This window comes from Lactuca sativa, chromosome 8 (genome assembly GCF_002870075.4).
Source record: "Lactuca sativa cultivar Salinas chromosome 8, Lsat_Salinas_v11, whole genome shotgun sequence".
Lineage (NCBI taxonomy): Eukaryota > Viridiplantae > Streptophyta > Magnoliopsida > Asterales > Asteraceae > Lactuca > Lactuca sativa.
In genome coordinates this window covers 59,929,557-59,938,118 of record NC_056630.2, presented here as the reverse complement: position 1 = coordinate 59,938,118, position 8,562 = coordinate 59,929,557, and the positions used below count along the sequence as shown (strand labels likewise).

The following is an 8,562-nucleotide window of genomic DNA, read 5'->3' as shown; positions in this document are numbered from 1 at the left end:
AGAACCTCTGCGGGTTCAGTGCAGTACTCAGGGAGTACCAGAAGGATTATCGGTTGAGTAAGTTTTGTTTCTAAGTTGTTCAGGGTCAGGTTTGACCCGAGGTTTACCCGCGAGGTTGATGTTAGTCAGAATGACCAGGTGGAAGACCAGCGCAGTTAGGCGGCTGGTGTTGGGTATTGGAGGCAGATCGCAGGCGGTGGGCCATGGTAAACTTCGAGGACGAAGTTCAGTTTAAGTGGGGAGAGTTGTAACACCCAAGATTTTGAAAGCCAAGAAAGTAAAGGAAACCCTAAAGTTAAGAGGGACTCGGCGAGTCCAAGGAAGGACTCGGCGAGTCGGAGCGGGGTCCGGGTCGAAGAGTAAGTGACCAACTCGGCGAGTTGGCCAAGTGGACTCGGCGAGTCTGGTCTGTGCGAGGAAAACCCTAAATCCGGGGCTTGGAGCCTATTTAAACGTCTCAATCTTCTTCCTAGGGCTCCTTTACAGCCTCTCACACCCAGAACGCCGCACCCTAAGCCCCCATTGTGATGATTCATGCTTTTGGCCATTTTTGAGTGATTTAGAAGAAGAAGAAGTGGGAATCTTGGAGGCATCAAGGAGTGGCTTTGGATCTGAAGTTTGGGGAACATTTCAGAGCATTGGAAGGTATCAATTCGTTTCCCTCCTTTAGATCTTCTTTGGTTATGAGTTTTGGGGCTTTTAAGCCATGCCTAAGATCAATTTCAAGCTTGAGGTCCAGATCTGAGGTTGCTACCTCAGATCCATGCTTGTGTTGGTTTAGAATCCCGTAAAGTATCAGCCATTGGGTGGATTTTGGAGCCTCTTGGTCTTAAACCCTAGTTATTGGTGCATTTTGCCTAGATCTCCCTCTCTACACGTAAAGTTTGCAACTTTACGTGGGGAATAGGCTTGGGAAGGGTAGATCTACAGTTTGGAGTCCATGCATGACTCGGAAGTCCTCTGCATGTAAGTGGATCTTAATGGACTCGGCGAGTCCTTCGAGTGGACTCGGCGAGTAGCTTGAAGATGAGGAGGAACTCGACGAGTGGGATGAACAGCTCGTCGAGTCGGATGAAGATAGGCATGAACTCGACGAGTTAGATGAACAACTCGGCGAGTTGGATGAAGATTGTCGTGTGCTCGGCGAGTCTGTTCTTAGACTCGGCGAGTCAGGTCGCGTGGTCCCAAACCCTTCGAGTTAAGTGTCGAGTCAGCGAGTCGAGCCAGGACTCAGTGAGTTGGACAGGACAGGAATCGGAAATCAGTAGACTCGGCGAGTCAGGGGTTGACTCGGCGAGTAGAGTCGTGAATGGAAGGACTCTGGACTTATGAACTCGGCGAGTCAGTAGGGTGACTCGACGAGTAGGGTTGACCTGGAAGGTTGACTTTGACCAGGACGTTGACTTTGACCAGAGTTGACTTGGTTGACCTTTGAAGGTCAGTTAGACTAAGTGTTATGTTGATATTGGTAGCTCGGGGAGCTAGCGGAGCAGCAGTTCGGAGTCAGTGGTCAGGTAGCGGTCAAAGGGGTTAGCAGCAGCAGTTCAGCAGTATCAGGTGAGCTTCCCTTTGTATGAATGGGTCTACGGCCACAATGCCGGCCCATGTAGTTATGAGTAGAAGACCCGGGGGTTAGCCCTAGGCACAGTATACTAGTAGGATATTCGGACGAGGTCCAACGATAAAGGGCGGGTGCCCAAGGAGCGGTTTATGTGATAGTTTATACTTGTCGTCTGTGTGATACTTGTATGTGCCTGGTAGGGAGGTGAGTGTGGGCGAGGTCACGTATCTCACCAATAGCAGAGTGTGGATGGTGTTCCACATCTCAGTAGCAGAAGAGCAGGGGCGAGGCCCAAGTTAGGAAAGGAGTGAGAGTGGGTTGGGCCCGTATCTCACTAACAGCAGGAGTATGGACGAGGTTCCATGACTCATCAGTAGCAGGACACGGGCGGGGCCCAAAGATAGGCGAGGCCTTAGAGCAAGAGTTGTGAGTATATGTTTAGTTTATGTAATGTTATGTGATATGTTTATGTGCTATTATATGTTAGTGGGCGAGGCCCTGTGACAGGCGAGGCCTAAGTGAAACAGATCTGTATCCGAGCGGGGCTCGAAGCCAGGCGGGGCCTAGAGCGGCGGGGCCGTTGTAGCGGGCGAGGCCCAGGATAGCGGGCGTGGCCCAGTATGTGCAGTATATGGTTTTGCATGGTATGTGGTAAGGTGGGGAACTCACTAAGCTTCGTGCTTACGGTTTTCAGTTTTGTTTTCAGGTACTTCCGGTAGCGGAGGGAGGAGCTCGGGGTGATCGCATGACACACACCATAGATTAGTCAGCCTGGGAATGTTTACTCTGATAATAAACATGTGTTTTGAAAACTTATACTCAGATTATGTTTTGGAATGATGTCTTTGGTTAAAGTAATGTTTTATTAAAAAGAAATTTTTGGTCTTGAATGTTGGGATGTTACATGGTGGTTAAGTGGTTGTTTGTTGCATCGAAACAAAAGTAGGGAAAAGATTTTGTTGTAAATTTGGGTTTTGACCAAATAGATTTTATTGATGGTAAGGTGAGTTAGGAAATTGAAGTGGTGGTGAAGTGGGATTGAAACCGACGCATTGGTATGAGATTTGTGGTGATCCTTGAGACGATAAATGGTTGAAATAATTTTCATAACCCGCAAATCCAAGAGGTGAGGTTGTGTTTGGTTGTGTGTTTGGGTTTGATGATGGAGGGGGTGTTTGGGTTTTGCTCCATTTTTTTGATTGAGAAGAAAGTATGAAATTTTTTATAAAATTAAAAGAGAAAGAGAAAAAGAAAGATGTAAAGAAGGGGAAGTTGTATATTACAAATGATAAATGGAGATATACAACAATCAAACCAATCTAACCACTTAAATTTAAAATGTAAAAGTGAAATAATAAAGTAGGCGAGTCTTGATTACAATTAAAAAAATTAGTTTATAACCAATCTAAAATGTAAAAGTAAAAGAAATACATGTTACCTGATTTTATAACCTATCTAAAATGTAAAAATAAAAGAATAAAGTAGGTGAGTGTTAACTAAAATTAAAGAGAATTAGTTTAAAAATATAACATGCAGTCTGTTTTAAGGGTTAACTCGTCATTCATTTCATGTGTTTGAATAACATTCTAACCGTTTTTAAGCTCATAGTAATGTGGGCTATATACGATTGTGTCTATGCTAAAGTACATTGCTATTTACTGTCAATGAACTGTAACAATGTATTTTTATAGTACAATGGTTTAGTTTGAAATATTTTTAAAATATAAGTAATCTTTTTATAATACTAATGTGAGAAATATATTATTTACAAAAAATGAAAGTACATTGCCTTTTAACGCATTTAGCCCATATTTGGACCAATTACAAGAATTAGCAATGAAAGTGCATTGTTATTTATTGTAGTTAACCCTCTAATGCGATTGTACTTGAATTTACAGTCAGGTTAACTGTCAAAAATAAATGTAACGAATGTATGTTGATATACTAAACAAAAAAAAAAGTTTTATGTGTTTTTATAATTAGAACAAATGAACGATATAAATACAAAAAATAATGAATTTCATAGTACAATGGTAAAATTGAAACAAATAAAAGTATGAAGTTATACAAGAAAGTAAAATCGATCAGTTCTTTTTAACTCATTTCACAAAAATGGAGAGTGGCTTGTGTGCGTAAACTTTATATTTATTGTATATTTCTAATAAGGGAACAAATGAAAGAAATATGTTATAGAACAAAATAAAATCAATATATTGTTTATATATTTGTTAACCTGTCTACCGGATGAGTATAACAATAGTTTTACTTATTGTTGAAAATTTTGTTTTTTCAATCATTCACAAAAATGGATATTATTATAATTCTTTGTTTGAATCGATTTACAATTTTGCAAGCAAAATTTTTATTGTAGACAAAAAAAAATACACGAACTTTTTCTGTTCTTGAGCCACAAATGGGTATGACAATAACTGTTTCTGTTCTTGAGCCTCAAATGGATATGACAATAGTTTTACTTATTGTTGAAAATTTTGTTTTTTTTAATCATTCAGAAAAATGGATATTATTATAATTCTTTGTTTGCATTGACTTATAATTTAGCAAGCAAAATTTTTATTGTAGACAAAAAAGAAATAAACAAACTTTTTCTGTTCTTGAGCCACAAAAATAGATTAAAAGCTCAGAAGCGCTATACAACTCGTCATTATCAGAGGAGTGTGAGGGACCAAGCCTCACAATCAGCGCGTTTATCGTCATGGCTTTAAAATGCACCAGCCGGGAATCGAACCCGGGTCTGTACCGTGGCAGGGTACTATTCTACCACTAGACCACTGGTGCCTTTTGCTTTGAAGTGGATTGCTGTTTTAAATGTAGTGTTAGATAGAAAAAAAAAAACGAAACCATTAAAATGGATCGGGTCAAGTCTATCCTCCAAAAAGTGTTACATATATGAAAGAAAAAATCTTAATAAAATGATTTGAGTGGTTTATAAGTATAAGTATTTGAATAAACTTTAGACAACTTAGACCATCCATTTGATCAATTTTATTTTTTTAGTTAATTCTAAAATTATGCAACCGATCGACAATTAAATCATTTGATTATCAATTGATTGAAACGTGCAGCTCTATATGAACATCCACAATGAGGACTTTTATAAGGTATTGCTATTTGAGATAAGCTTTGAAAATTTTATTATCATTTGATATACATAACTATGATTTTAGAAGAGCAAAAATGGGAAATGTTTTTTTTTTTTTTTTGAGGGTGGTTTCAAGAAAACATAAGAAGTATCGTTTAGACTTTAGATATTCTTTTAATCTTGTGTCTAATCTGCAAATTTAATCCATAAAAAAGTAATGTTTTAGGGGTAGGTCTCACACATCATGAGGTTGTAAATTTAGCTGTGGGAGAAGAGGCTACTAGATTGAACAAACTGTTTCCAATTAAAGTTGATATTTTTTTTTTTTGCATAGACTTCATTTAAATCGATTACCTACTAGATTCACTTTAGATAAGAGATGTGTGGACGTTGACTATTTATTGTGCCTGATTTTTTATTTTCATATGTTCACTTATTATTATTATTTTTTTGGGAAAGAATGTTCACTTATTCATACATTATCTTTAGGTGTCTTCTATTTGGGATCAATTCGGTAGATCAATGGATGCGTCAACCTATCGTCAAATTCCGTATGTTTTATATTTTCTTTGGTTTCTGGGTATGTTTACCCTCAACTGTGGTGTGGAATTTTGGTTCATAGCAGACTCAAGTTTGATAGTTGTCCTTGGTTATTGGAAGTTCGGATGTTGGGACAGCATTGTTCAGTTTTCTAGGTGGGACTTTGATCTACGTAGAATCTAATTTTGGCTTGTTGTGTCGGTAGGATTTGTAGTGTTATTGATCCGACTAAAGTTTTGGCAGCATTTCTAGATCACCTTGGAAGTTTTCTCGAGCTATTGCATATAGGTGGGATCTATTCATATTAAATCAAGGTGGGGGATCTTGTATCGGTCGTTCATAAGGATGTTATTGTTAACAGTTGAGGTTCGTCATTTCGTTAAATTTGTTGGTACTTCACCCTTTAGGTAAGGTTGTAAGGATGAAAGAGTGCAGTAGATCCAGGGTTGGTTAGGTGTCTATCCCTTGGGGGTGTACATTGTGGTAGTGCCTCGATTATGGTCGTGAGGGGTGCAAGTGGTCTAAGTAAGATAACATGAGACTACTTGGTTAGTATTATTAGCATGATTATCATTTGGGTTATAGCCTTTGATGTAACGTCTGTTTCCTGGTAAGCATTTAAATTTATAATTTCTTCTTGTTTACAGAGCAACTCGACGAGTTGGAAACCCCAAACTCGTCAAGTAGAATGGTTTGGTCACGGGTTAAGAAACCTACTCGACGAGTTGTAGGCCTCAACTCGACGAGTAGGCTGGTAGAAATGAAACCCGAATTTTCAGGGTTTTGTACCCTATTTAAAGGCCTTAATGTTGAATTGTGGCCTCCCTCATCGTCCCCTCGGTCCAGAGAAAACCCTAATCGTGCCTCTTTCACAATTTTGAGTGTATGTGAGCCTAAAGAGTGTTCTTTGGTGCCTTTCTTGAAGAAGTGTGAAGTTGGTGGTGCAAAGTTGAAGGGAGAAGCTTTAGATCCGGGATTTTCAGTGTTGTTGCAACCATTTGGAGGTATAAAGTCGATACCTTGACTATTTATTTGCTAGATATCTCCTTTGAGAAGTTTATGGCCTTTAGTAGCTTATTTTGGTGTTATTCATGGGATTTGAACATGTTATGAATTTATGACTTCAGATCTAGACATTTCATGGCCTATTGAGACTTAAAGTTTCCAGCTTTATCAAGTCTTGGCCCTCCTCCATGCCCTAGGTCCCTTATAAAGCTTAGTTTTAGTGTTTTTAGCCTCTTGATACCATGCATGGACGTAAAGTTAGCAACTTTACGTGGTATTTCAGCTCAAGGGGACCAGATCTATGGTTTGGAGGCATTATACTCGCTTGGAAGTGATTGAATGCGTTAAGACTAAGGAAACTTGATGAGTTGTTTACCCAACTCGGCGAGTTGGATCGTGGTCCCCAGACGTTTTTGATTACTGAGCAAACTCGGCGAGTTGGCTAGGGTTATCTCGGTTTTCTGAAGACAAAAGGAACTCAACGAGTCCATAAGGGGACTCGACGAGTTGTAAAAGTCATGATTCTGTTGAGAAGGAGGAACTCGACGAGTTGAAGGAAAACTTGACGAGTTGGATCACGATTTCACGATTTTGTGATTTATGGGAACTCGGCGAGTTGAGGAGTGAACTCGACCAGTTGAGTCAACTCGGAGCGTTGACTTTGACTTTGACTTCGACTTTGACTTGGACCAAGTTGATCCTTAAGGGGTTATGAGTATGAAAGGGTAATTAAGGAAATCTTTATGTATAGGAGCTTGAGTTGGGTTGATTTTCGAACCCGATGATTTCAGCTACTTTCCGGTATTCGAGGTAAGTTACCTTTTGGTATAAGTGGGTCTAAGGCACCGATGCCGGCCCACTAGTACTTTTTTATTGGTAGTTGATTGTCTTTGTGATAATTGTCTGGTATGCCACTATATGTCATGCTTTATGTGTTAATATGCTATGATAATATGTGACAATGGTAGGAGGGGGGGGATTAGACCCCGTAACCGGTTGAGATAAGTCGGAGGGTAGGTAGGGCACCTAGATATGTCTGGCAATATGTTATTATGTGGTAGTGGTAGGGGTGAAATAGACCCCGTAACTGGTTGAGATAAACCGCAGGGTAGGTCGGGTACCCAGATATGCCTGGCAGGGTAGGTTGGGCACTTAGATATGCATGACAGGGGTAGGTCGGGCGCCCCGGTATGTCTGAAATGGGTAGGTTGAGCACCCAGGTATGCTCAGCAGGATAGGTCGGGCACCCATATATGTTTGACGGTATGTTTATTGTATGGTATGTGGTATGATGGGGGGGAACTCTGTTGGATTAGGTGTCTAAGCCCATAACTATAATTGTTATGTACTTGAACTGATAGTAGCAATGTCCTTTTGGGTTGTCTTCAAACCTGGCAATTGAATAGGATAATTGTTAGAGAGAGAAGAATGATCTATTAATTTATTGTTTGGTTAATAAATTAATAATCAATATAAATGATTTATCAATGTATTATGGATATAATATATTAATTATAAATCATATTTTTTAATTAATATTTAATCAGAAATTAATTTGGAATTAATTTTGGGATTAAAGGAATTAAGTGAAACTATAGGGACTAAAGGTGACAATGTTCAAAAATTGTGCATTGAGCATTCTAGAACATCCCTTAGAGGTGGGGAACGAAATCTAGAGTGTCCTAGGGTTTCCTTGGGCTCTAAGGGTGCCTTGGAAGCCTTATGGAGGAAGTTAAGGGATTAGGGTTATCTAAGATACACCTGCCTTATCCTAAACCTTCCTTATCACCTATATAAACCCCTATAGGGTTGGATTTCGTGTATGGCACTCCAAGAAAGGCTAAGGGCCTAAATTTTACTCTACTTCTCTCTCTCCATAGTAATCCTTGGTTGCTAGGTTTGTTTGTGAGCCATTAGAGGCGCGACACTTGTGGCGCTTGCTACCAAAGTTCAAGATCTTCAAGGATTTGATTGTTATTACAATATAACAATCAAGGTATGTATCCTAACCCTAATTATATGTTAATTTCGAAAATTACATGTGCCTCCTATGGTTTTTAGTTTTTGTGTTCAATGCTTGTATGTCTAATATTGAAAACATATATCCTCAAATCTAGGGTTGCATGCACACATAAGATTATTTGTTTGCATAAAACCCATCAGTGGTATCAGAGCGTATGGTTTTTGTTTTTAATTAGATTTGGTACAATTGATTGAACTAGAAAAAATTAGGGTTTATGGCTATTAAACCCTAAGGCCTTTAAATTTTCGCAAATTAGGGTTTAAGAACCCTATTTTTCGAAAATCCCTAAGGGTTTTAAAACCCTTTCCTTTGGCCACCTTGGAGTCGAAATCT

The 8,562-nt window shown here is 39.2% G+C and overlaps 2 non-coding genes across 2 annotated transcripts; both read right to left on the bottom strand.

The window, feature by feature from the left end:
* Positions 1-4,195: 4,195 nt before the first annotated feature.
* LOC111911297 (small nucleolar RNA snoR114) lies at positions 4,196-4,281 on the bottom strand. Its single transcript, XR_002856815.1, has one exon. It is a non-coding gene; the product is annotated as a small nucleolar RNA snoR114 (small nucleolar RNA).
* Positions 4,282-4,286: 5 nt separating this feature from the next.
* Positions 4,287-4,357, bottom strand: TRNAG-GCC (transfer RNA glycine (anticodon GCC)). Its single transcript has one exon. It is a non-coding gene; the product is annotated as a tRNA-Gly (tRNA).
* Between the last annotated feature and the right edge of the window lie 4,205 nt (positions 4,358-8,562).